Below are 12,463 nucleotides of genomic sequence, written 5' to 3' on the forward strand. Positions count from 1 at the left end.
GTCAAGAAGACTATTTGGTGTTGGGTATGCATCCCGGACCATGGCCGATGACAACTGCATGTAAAAGAATTATAAGTGTCTTCAGAAAGCGTCCATGAATAGTTCAACAGTTCATCCTTTGTAGGAGTTATGAGGAAGTTTTAGCTGCTTTAAACACTGGGAAGTCTCATTGAGGCTTTAACATACAGAAAGATATTTAGGGTAACTCCAGGTGAGTTATTACGCAAGAGTGAGGGAAAAGTATGTTGTGTGAGCAAATGGGATATCCATAGTCATGTTTTAGAATGGAGCGTGTTATTATTTCATGTTGGTGTAGTTTTGTTTACTGTTCTACTCATTTATTTTCCCACCATATGTTATCAACCATTGAAATTCTAACCCTAATACATCTGTACACACTTTATTTTGCTTTAAAAAAAAAAAAAAGTTTATTGGCATAATCAAATGGTTGCTGTCCTGCCTGTATTCTGCTAGCTCTCCCTATGTGCATGCATACACTCCTTCTTATACACTATCAGCCTCTGTTAGTGAGCCTATGCCCTCTCCATTTTGTAAATTCTGTCTACAAAACATTAATGCATAAGTCTGTTAAATGAACTCTTTGTTTCAGAGGTATAGGCCACCTTGGACTGAAAAGCTGCGCCCGCAGCACTGGATTTACTTTCCCATAGTGGTTCTTTGTAGCAGGCAGCAGAACTTCTAGGAGGGACATGAAGGAAACAATGTGGTTTATGTAGTCCATGCCTGGATTACAAATGTGACTGCAGTTAACTGCTCCCTTCTGATTACTTTGGCTTTTTCATCTTTCCTAAAACTCTCAAAAAAATTAAGGCACAAATATCCCAGGATTAAATTATTTATTACTCTGGTTGCTCCCTATATGAATCATTTAAGGAGAGATTATCTGGGGAGTGCTTTACTGTACAATTACAGCTCCAATTGTTTGAATTGTGATTCTGGTCTTCAGAGTCTCCTTAAGGGTGGGCAATGCTTCACATCTGTCTTGCAAGAAATTATTCTTTTTTATGGAGCTAGCAGAAGCCCATTAATTACACTTTGTCCTATTTTTTTCTGGATAAGACTAGATGCTCTGACTTTATGAAGGCTACTCAACACACCACCAGTAAGCAGTAAGGAGGTTGGAAGGTTTCACCAGAGATGTATTCTTTTTAAGTAATGATGCCACCTTATTTATTAGAAAAGTGGAAGTTTTTTTTAATGAAAAACAGTATTTACAAACAGACATATGCCACCTTAGTGCCCAATTATTTTATAAATATGTTCATGCCCCTCATAGTACTGGTCCATACAGGAATGATTTTTAACTCTCTTCTCTCTTACCCGTCATTTCTCCTAAAAATGCATAAAATAATTGTAACACGTGTTTCAAATTCTCTTCAGTAATGGACAATAAAGTATATGTATGTGAAAGTGGACATGTTGAACGGAGCCCACTCTAGTCTAGGCCTCATTTAATCTGGTGCTTTTCATCTGCACCAGTTTTTATACTGTTGGGATTTCATCTATAATAAGAAATTGGATTTATATTCAGCTTCAGATAGAAAAAATGGATATGTGTACATAACATAATTTTCTAAACCAAGGCAGGGTTGTGGGGCTGGAGCCTGTCCTGTCAGGACTGTGTACAAGGCAGGAAACAGCTATGGACAGGATGACAGTCCACACCTACACTGACATTGACATAGGAGACAATTTTAAATGGTCAGTTAAACAAACCTGCATGTCTTTGTGCATATGGGAGGAAAGCCTTAGTACCAGGAGGTTAGCCCATACACACACGAGGAGAGATGACTACTGATATTTTATAAGCCACTACTTATTAATAATGATATTTTGTGTCTCTTCCCTTCTATCATCCAGATCATAATTGCTAATAATGCTCACAAACTAAATGTAAAAGTGAGACACCTACTTGGGTCAGTAAATAGTGTAATAGATGGATGTATGACAATTATATTCAGGGTTCAATTCACATTTATTAATAATGTAAATGTTCCCCAGTCCACTAGGGGGCTTAAATTTGCATGAGTACTCGGAGGACAACTAATCTGATACTCCCTAGTCTCACTCTTTCATTGAGCACTGGAGCTATAGTTGGCTGCTCTTTTGAGTGCTGGCTTGGAAATCCAGAATTATTCTTGAAAGGCTACCAGAAGAGTTTCTGACCCAGGGCTTTAAAGCTGCTCCTATGGGTGCACAACTATGACAAAATTAATAATTGACTATTATTGTCTTTGATATTATAATTGCAATTATTTATTTCATTTAACAGCACTACAGTGAAATACAGTATGTACTTTGTGTTACAAACTGCATACGCTATATTCTGTATACATACAGTGCACTTCATTTTGCTGGAAACCTCTTAAAATTTCTCTAATGTTAAATTGCTAAATGATGGATTAGTTGAAAAATGTAAAATTTAGTGAGATACAGCACATTTATTAAACACGTCTGTCACAGTTTTTGTAATACAGTAACTCATATTGAATGATTGAAGAATAACACAAACATTCCTTTTTTAACTCGAAACAAATGTCTCATCTAAAAAGCTAGCCATCACCACCACTCACCACTCAAAGATGAAAAATGTGGAAATATGTTAAAACATGGGAATGTTAAATTGTGTCCTGTTGTATTAAGAAAATAAAAGTTGCATGTATATGTAAAAATTAAAGTACATAATGCTAGATTAAGAATTGAATATAAACACAATTTGATAGTTCTGCTGTACAAGTATGTAAACACTTTAACTGTATTCATATATAGCAGGCTCAAGAAGTATTTACATGGTAGCAAACTGTTATATGCTGCTGCCAAAGCTCTGCTGACTGATCCAGACACTGTCCTTGAGCGGTTGTGTCCCCATTCTGGAGGAAAGTATTATAAGGAAAGAGACCCTCATTGAAAGAAAACGGCACTGCAAGCATCTGCTTTTCGTGGTGTATCAGTCATCAATATATGGAAACGTGATAGTCATGCATGCTTTCATAGTTCTACTTAATCATAAGTCGGGTGTTTTAGATCTATTTCAATTGGGAATAAAGTTAAGGCAATGTAACTTTAAAAATAATTGCAGGAAGGGATGTGTTTAATCGCAGCATTGTATTTCGATTAATATAATGCAGTGTTTTATTTTTATCTGAGTTTGCTTTTGATAACATTCTGGATGTGTTATAGAGTAAACAGGTAATTAATGGTTATCAGTGTTGCAGACCTAATGTTACTGGGACCTGGTGCTGCTAGCTTATCTTTCATGCACACTCTGTAATGAATTTTGTAGTTGAATTTGAGACTGTTGCATAAAAGTGTGCTTCAGCAGTCTGCACCGTATGCTTTTTTTGATCAAAATCATTGCTATTGAAAACAATATAAGAACAAATTATAAAGAATTCCTTTCATTTTAGCAAAAAACTTATATAAAGTATCAGGCCAACATTGCTTCACAGGTACACTTTTTAAAACATATATTAGTTATCAGACTCCTAAAAATGCTTCCCTCACGGTCGCCTATAATTATTTGTATTATGTCAGTTCCTCCAAGCGGTGCCATCCCCATCCCACCAAGTAATGCACCAAATGGGCTTTGACTGGCACTGCTGTCGTGGTACATAAAACATGAGACATCAGACAGACAAGCTTCTCATCTGTTTGTGATGTGCAAAAACACGTGTGTGAATTGTACTTCTGGATGAGCGTTCATTGTTTGTCAGTTCTCATGCACCCTACAGCTAAAACCAAAATCAAACTTTTTAATTTTGTTGGAGTGATTCTCAGACTAGTAGGAGTGATTCACTGGGCATGTCACATAACACAGCCAGCTTCTCGGGTGCATGCCTCTGACTGCCATTGACTTTCTAAGATTATATAAATGAATATTCCAACTGAAAAAATCACAGGAAAAGTCGTTTAATGTGACATGTCTTTAGGGAGACCAGAAGGCTTTGGCTTTATTATTTTAACCCCCTTATAGTGCTGTTAGTTAACTGGGTGTATCAGAAGTATTATGTAACTAGCTAAATGCTTTTCTGTTTATAGTATTTGAAGTTTTTTATTTTAACAAAGGTCTAATATCATTGGTAGGCTATGTGTTGTAATGGTTAAGGCTTTGGACTTTAAGCCCTGAGATTGTGGGTTCAACTCCTGTCACTTCTACCTGTGCTTCAACGGGAAAAAATGCAACCAATTGTATCTGAAATGTTGTAAGTTCTCTTGGATAAAGGCATCAGTCAAATAATAAGTAATAATAAAAGCATTATTTGGTCACTGGAGCTGCTTACTCTTGAACATGCTATACAGTCTTCAATGAGGAAAACATTCCTGCGTTAGATCAGTTTCTATTTTTTCTGCTTTTCCTAGTGACTTGGCTTTTGTTGATAGTCATGGAAAAAGATATTTTTACAGGAAAGTATATTCTTTTGAATCGAATGGGTAATCAGGTGGAATAATGTGAAATTTGACAATATGGTTATCATTATTAAATGTTTACGATTTTCATTTGTTTACGCCATTCACTCAAGTACACTATATCTTTTCATGTTTTTACCAGTTGTTTGTAGTTCCCTTTAAAGTCCATAGATGTGAATGTACAGTATATGCAAAGCTGTGTGTGAAGCGAATAAACATAAATGCCAGTAACCTAAGTGTTCCACTGATGTATTAACATGAAGAGCGAGGAGCGAGGAGCGCGGAGCATTTCCCCATTAGAAATTCAAGTGCCACTATCTAATGCTGAGCATACACTGTGCAGTTTTGGCGCAGTTTTAAGACTACTTTGCAGTTGCCAACTGATTTTCTGAGTTGGCCCAAATTTCACCTTCATCAACCTTTGTTTTTACATGTAGTATGAGAGGGGTTGCAATGCAACTTACGATTGGTATGACGTATGATCAGAAGAACTTCTGTGATGTCTGTCTTGTAGTGTGAGCAGTTCCACAACTCGATTTTCTGACGTCGCTACTAAATTTCATTGATCACAGTATATTGTACATTGGGTATTGCCACTGTCATGCTCAGTTTCACACTTTTGACTTCAAAAATTTAAAAGTCATATAGTGACATACATACAACTAATGGCCAATTATTACTGTGGTCTTTCTGGTCCTAATTTTGTTTTTTTTAGGTTCAGGGATAGCTCATAGGTACCCCTTAAATTTCACAACAGATCATTGTTTATGGCTTAGTGAAATCACATGCAGATGGCTAACTGTTCTGCTCTGCTTTTAGTTCTTTTTGTGCAGCTGACAGGGCATGTACATTTTAATTAAAGTATCTTTTTGCTGGTACATCATGCTGAGATTAGTGGTAAGATAAATTATGCCTAAATGTATTGCCACATATTTGACAATAAACTCCATATAATAGTGCAGTCAGTTTTGTATGTCTTCTGGTAATCGTCTGTAAAATACAATCTGAAGGGGTGTGCTGACATACAGAAACAGGGCTTTTTTCAACAAAACTGGGATTCTCCTTAGCAGTGGTAATGAGATGCTCATCCTTTAAGCTGCTCTGTCTTTCTCTCTGTCACTCACACTATTTTACTTTGTATGTCTCTGTTTCCAAGCATGTTTTCTTTGTAAGGCTTCTTAGCTGGTATAAATAAAACTGCTTTATATTATTGAATGTCTCCACACCTTCACCATTCATCCTCAGCTGTCTGTCCTTATTGTCTGTGAAATGGACACATCAATCATACTGTAAGAAATGAATGAGAATGACACTGGTCAATTATGTCACATTTTATCTCATGATTGGGAGAATTTAAGCATTATATATATATATATATATATATATATATATATATATATATATATATATATATATATATATATATATATATATAAAATATACACAGTGGAACCTCGGTTTACGAGCATAATTCGTTCCGGAAACGTGCTCGCAGTCCAAAGCACTCGTATATCAAAGTGAATTTCCCCATAACAAATAATGGAAACTCAGGTGATTCGTTCCACAACTCAAAACTATTCATATAAAAATGATTAATACAAAATAGAAAGTAAAAATACATAAAACAAACTAACCTGCACTTTATCTTTGAAAAGAATCATGGCTGGTGTGAGTGAGTTTCTAAACTCTTGTGGGATTCCACCCAATGGGACGACATGCGGAAGAGCGTCCCAAAGCAATTGCAGGCTCCCAGAGCTGTAGCAGTTCGCCGTAAAAGCGAATCCGAAAAGATCGTGGACATGCTATAAGCGCCTGTCGTCGATGGGTGATACAAAGAACAAGGAACATTATAAATGTGCAGGGCACAGTATTACTTGGCCACGATCCTGCCCGACTGTTGTCTGTGTATAGGAGAGTGGCAGATCCCGCTACAATAAATAACCGCACTGCTGCTGTTTCAAGCTGAATAAAGCTGGTGTTGCTAAACTACTGAGACTCAGCCTCATGTTTTGGGGTGCATGACAGGGACTCGCACGTCACAGCACACACACGCGCGCGCGCGCGTGTGCACACACACACACACACACACACAGTCACAATGCTGTAGTAAACAGTATATGCTCGTACAGATGTTGACTATATGAGTGAGGCACACCGACTCAGACGGAGAATAGGAGACGATTGCCCACAATCCCGCGGCGAGAGAGAAAGAGAAGAACCATCAGCTCAGTTATGATCACATGACGCTCAGCAGACAAAGTTTATACATACTACTCATACTGCAAGACCTTGCTTGTTTATGAAGTCAAACTTTATTTAAAATTTTAGCTCGTCTTGCAAAACACTTGGAAACCAAGTTACTTGCAAACCGAGGTTCCACTGTATATATATATATATGTGTATATATATATATATATATATATTATAATTTAAGCATTGGTTAAATTGCATGCTGAATCAGTAAAGACTATATAGGCAAAACAGATGCCACTCTGTATAAAGGGACCAATCTGTGAATGCCTTGCAAGGCCAAATGAGATGAATACAATTGTTGGTAGTTCGAACATCCACAGTGGGCCTTGAGTGGAATTGAGTACAGAGATTTTCCAGTACACACTATGGACAAAGGTCCCAAATACGGTAGCATATATAATAATAAGTGGTCGGGAGTGATGCAGGTATAATTTCCCTTTTGTGATGTGCAAGTTAGTCTGTTGAGAGAATAAAATGGTTGTTGTAAACCTTCCAAAGGCAAAGGAAAATGAATTAATATTAGATGGGCTAAGTACTTACAAGTTGAATAATAAAGTGGAAAGGAGGTGAGAGAGAGAGATAAGGCTCCATTATACTAGACAAGTGAAGGTGACTGCTAGTGAAGTGTCATAAAAGAGAAAAGTGCAGCTTCAATGTTTTTTTTCAAGTTGTTGATTGAGGGTTTACATTGGCATGCCACTATGTGGCACATTGCTTTTAGCAGGTATTCCTATAGTGTGTTTCATGAGTTTTTTGATCAAAGTAACCCCTTCATTTTTGTCAGATTTCAGATAGAGGTTTCTTTAAATCCCCTAGCTAGTGGTCATTGATCTGAAGTAGTTTTTTCCTTCAGTAGAAGCAAAAGGCTGAGCAGATCAATGGCATTTTATTGTAGTTGCTTAACTCTGTCTATGGTTGAAGGCAAATTGCTGTCTGAAGGAAAAAATGGCAGTTAAATAGACTGTAAAGAATCAAAAGCCACCTGGAAAATTTAATCATGGCTGTTACAAAGTAAGCCAACAACTTTCCAATCTGCTGTCCATGCCTGTTCATATTGTCACACTTACTGAATCCATCACAGTGGTGTTGAATATACAGTCATATGAAAAATTTTGGGAACCCCTCTTAATTCTTTGGATTTTTGTTTATCATTGGCTGAGCTTTCAAAGTAGCAACTTCCTTTTAATATACTGTATGACATGCCTTATGGAAACAGTAGTATTTCAGCAGTGACATTAAGTTTATTGGATTAACAGAAAATATGTAATACGCATATCATATACAGTATATGTATGTACATATATATATATATATATCTATACTAATAAAAGGCAAAGCCCTCACTGACTGACTGACTCACTCACTCACTGACTCACTCATCACTAATTCTCCAACTTCCCGTGTAGGTGGAAGGCTGAAATTTGGCAGGCTCATTCCTTACAGCTTACTTACAAAAGTTAGGCAGGTTTCATTTCGAAATTCAAAGCGTAATGGTCATAACTGGAACATATTTTTTGTCCATACACTGTAATGGAGGAGGCGGAGTCACGTATCGCGTCATCCACGCCTCCTACGTAATCACGTGAACTAAAAAACAAAGAAGACATTTACAGCACGAGTCACACGCGGGAACGAAGGTAAATGACGTTAATTTTTGACTGTCTTTTAATACTGTGTGAGCATACATATTAACACATGTGCAATTAAAACGTGTGCATTTACGGGGTGATTTCTGAGGCTTAAAAGCTCACCTTTTATCAAACGCGGGAAGAAAGGTAACTGACGTTGTTCACTGTCTTTTAATACTGTGTAACCATACATATTAACACATGTCCAATTAAACGTGTGCATTTACGGGGTGATTTCTCAGGCTTTAAAAGCTCGCCTTTTACTAAAAAGGTAAATGCAAAACTATTTTCAATCAGTTTATTGAAACGCTCCCGTTAAGGATTGCAATAACATATTCGCGAGATAAAAGAACGAAGTAGGGGGAAATGGAGGAACAGCCGCAAACAGCGAAGAGCAAAAAATTAATTAAACAATTGAGAACGGAGCGAGTTAAGCATACAAGCATGTTCATAAGGGAAACAAAGCACGGTGTAAAACGTAACTTTAAATTAAGTTTATAGAAACGCTCCCGCTGCGGATTGCAATAACATATTCGCGAGATAAAAGTTTAATGAGAAGACACGAGGTATAAACGAAGCACACGCCGTGGCGCAACGTTAGGGGCAACAGTTTCAACCATTCTATGATCTGCTTCTCGCAACTGAAAGACGGCACATGGCGGATGTTAGCCGACTTGCTGACCGCAACGTTAGGGGCTTCAACTATGGCGCTGACGCAACATCTCAGTGCCAACACTTTGCAGACTGTACTTAAAAGACACGCCCTCCTCCCTGGACAGTTAAAAACACCAATCAAACTAACGATGACATCAAGTATTACCCAATCAAAAGTAGGAAAGGAGGCATCTTCATAAAATGCGTGTGGGATGATTTGCATGAGACGCTGCTTTAAAAAAAAAATGATAAAAAAAATACGGGATAAATCCCGTCCAGTATTGATTCAAAACGGGACGCGCAATTTCATTCTCAAACGCGGCACGATTCCGTATTTTAAAGGACGGGTGGCAACCCTACAGTGCCAGGTAACCACCCATACAATCAGATTGTGATTCAGACTAGGAATGCAATGAATGTAATTACCCCGATCTACATACAAGGCGAAAGTCTTGCAACATTCAAAGATGATGGTTTGGGATAATTAGTACTTATTAAGTACAACATTGAACATAAAAGAGCTTATGAAGCCTTGAACGAAAAAAGCAAGATCTCAGAGATCGTAAAAAAAAAAAAGGTGGTAATGTCGTTTTACTCGCTGTAGATTTTAGTCAAACATTACCAGTTATTCCACGAGGGAGACCAGCAGATGAACTCAACGCGTGTTTAAAATCCATGCTTCTCCCACGGTCGGTTATATGTCGCGTGTTCTCGGGTAGGTACACCAAAAAATGTATACATTTAAGCATGTAATGGGCAAAGAAAAAATGAGGTATACCCGAAGGCACTGCAGTAGTACTCAATGTAACTTTACTTCTTAAATGTTAATGTTTTACTGTTTAATAATTTATACGCTTCTTATATATTGTTCAAATTCTTTTATCAAAATACCAGTGACAGCGCAATGCACGATAACATGGAGTGAATACACCATACGCATCTGCCCACGGCCGCCCTGGTGTGCGCAGATAGGAGTTGATTCTAAAATAAAATAAACATAAAAAGAGTAATACATTCATCACCCATAAAGCGGATAGCAGACGTGACGTATTATATGTGTACCACATTTCAAGTCAATACGTGAAACGGTTTGCAAGCTACATGTGATTTAAAATCCTGGACAGACCAACGAAAAGCCACGGTAGCAAATTATAGAAGAAGATTTTACTGTTTAATAATTTATATTTATATGAAATGTGCTTCTTATATATTACTTCATATTCTCATATGATAATGATGTTAATGTTGTTTATATTGATTTCTATGTTATTGTAAGTGCATCTATGTGTGTATATGTATGTATGTATGTGTATATATATATATATATATATAAAATATATATATAAAAAATATGTGTATATGTATATATAATATATCTGTATATGTGTGTATATGTGTGTGTATATGTGTATATGTATATATATATGACAGCAACACTCATAACAATGACAACACAATTACATTGACAATCATGTTACGTTATTTTTAAAATGTTTCCTTTACTTTTTCATAACCTCTTTAACACACTACTTCTCCGCTGCGAAGCGCGGGTATTTTGCTAGTATATATATATATATATATATATATATATATATAATATACTGTATATGTAATATCGGTGTGTTGTGGTGAAAAAGGAGCTGAGCCGTAAGGCAAAGCTCTCAATTTACCAGTCGATCTATGTTCCTACCCTCACCTATGGTCATGAGCTATGGGTAGTAGGGATGCACCGATACCACTTTTTTGTAAAACGAGTACGAGTACTTGCATTTCAGTACTCGCCGATACCGAGTACTTGCCGATACCGAGTACTTAATAAAAACATGATTTAAATTTACAGGTAACAGCTTTAGTCATATAATTTAACAAAAAAAACAAGAAACTCTCGTCTATCCACTGGGAGGTTAGGCTAATTAGCGACACGGGGCTAACACTGCTTGTCCAAATATCCGTGGTGAAACTAAACACAGAGGAGGCTTGCAGTAGGCTGTGGATATGTTTTTTCATGGAGTCGTGTAGTTTAGGCAGCTCCGTGTCAGTCATGTAGCGGCAGCTTGGGACATCATATCTGGGCTCCAGAACATGGAGGAGACGCAGGAATCCCACATTTTCTACCTCCGAGAGTGGCTGGTCACTCAATGCAATGTACTCGATAATTGCCTGTGTTATTTTCACAGCACGTGGATTGTCTCTGGACATTTTCTCTCGTCTTGCAAGAGTTTGCTGCAGCGTGGGTTGTGTTGGTTTAGAAGCGTGGGTAAACTCTTTGTACTCGTTGTCGTGTTGGGATTTTAGGTGCTTGATTAAATTACTTGTGTTAAATACGCTACCTTTTGAGCCTCCTCTGGACAATACCGCTGAGCACAATTTGCAGTCCGCCTTTGTTTTGTCGTCTTCATTCACTTTGAAATAGTTCCACACGGCTGACATGTCTCGCCTCGCCTTCTCCCCGCTCTGAGCTGCAGCCGGGGCCTGGGGGCGGGCAGTCGGCGCCTGTGATTAACCCCTTACACGCCGCTCAAACATAGACATTTCTCAGACTGTGGTATCGGACCCCGGTATCGGGGGACTTTTAACGAGTACGAGTACTTTAGAAAATGTGGTATCGAGGCCGATACGAGATACCCGTTTCGGTATCGGTGCATCCCTAATGGGTAGTGACCGAAAGAACGAGATCACAAATACATGTGATTGAAATGAGTTTCCTCCGCAGGGTGTCTGGGCTCTCCCTTAAAGATATGGTGAGAACCTCAGTCATCCGGGAGGGGCTCAGAGTAGAGCCACTGCTCCTCCGCATCGAGAGGAGTCAGATGAGGTGGCTCGGGCATCTGATCAGGATGCCTCCTGGACGCCTCCCTGGTGAGGTGTTGCAGGCACGTCTAACTGGGAGGAGGCCCCGGGAAGACCCAGGACACACTGGAGGGACTGTGTCTCCCGGCTGGCCTGGGAACGCCTTGGGATTCTCCCAGAAGAGCTAGAAGAAGTGGCCGAGGAGAGGGAAGTCTGGGCATCTCTGCTCAAGCTGCTGCCCCCGCGACCTGACCTCGGATAAGCGGAAGAGGATGGATGGATGTAATATGCATCATAACAAAATTAGACAGGTGCATAAATTTGGGCACCCCAACAGAGATATTACATCAATACTTAGTTGAGCCTCCTTTTGCAAATATAACAGCCTCTAGATGCCTCCTATAGCCTTTGATGATTGTCTGGATTCTGGATGGAGGGATTTTTGACCATTCTTCCATACAAAATCTCTCCAGTTCAGTTAAATTTGATGGCTGCTGAGCATGGACAGCCTGCTTCAAATCATCCTATAGATTTTCGATGATATTCAAGTCAGAGGACTGTGACGGCCATTCCAGAACATTGTACTTCTCCTCTGCATGAATGCCTTGTAGATTTCGAACTGTGTTTTGGGTCCATTGTCTTGTTGGAATATCAAACCCCTATGTAACTTCAACTTGTGACTGATGCTTGAACATTATCCTGACGAATTT

The 12,463-nt window shown here is 38.4% G+C and overlaps 1 protein-coding gene and 1 long non-coding RNA gene across 3 annotated transcripts in view; one reads left to right on the top strand and one right to left on the bottom strand.

Annotated features, from left to right (window-relative positions):
- LOC114659301 (sodium/potassium-transporting ATPase subunit beta-1-interacting protein 4-like) overlaps positions 1-12,463 on the top strand; it is a 240,637-nt gene that overhangs the window by 160,392 nt on the left and 67,782 nt on the right. The gene's annotated exons all lie outside the window — the stretch shown is intronic.
- The window catches only part of LOC127529422 (uncharacterized), a 35,578-nt gene that overhangs the window by 15,582 nt on the left and 7,533 nt on the right, over positions 1-12,463 (bottom strand). The gene's annotated exons all lie outside the window — the stretch shown is intronic.

This window comes from Erpetoichthys calabaricus, chromosome 10, assembly GCF_900747795.2.
Source record: "Erpetoichthys calabaricus chromosome 10, fErpCal1.3, whole genome shotgun sequence".
In the NCBI taxonomy this organism is placed as follows: Eukaryota; Metazoa; Chordata; class Cladistia; order Polypteriformes; family Polypteridae; genus Erpetoichthys; species Erpetoichthys calabaricus.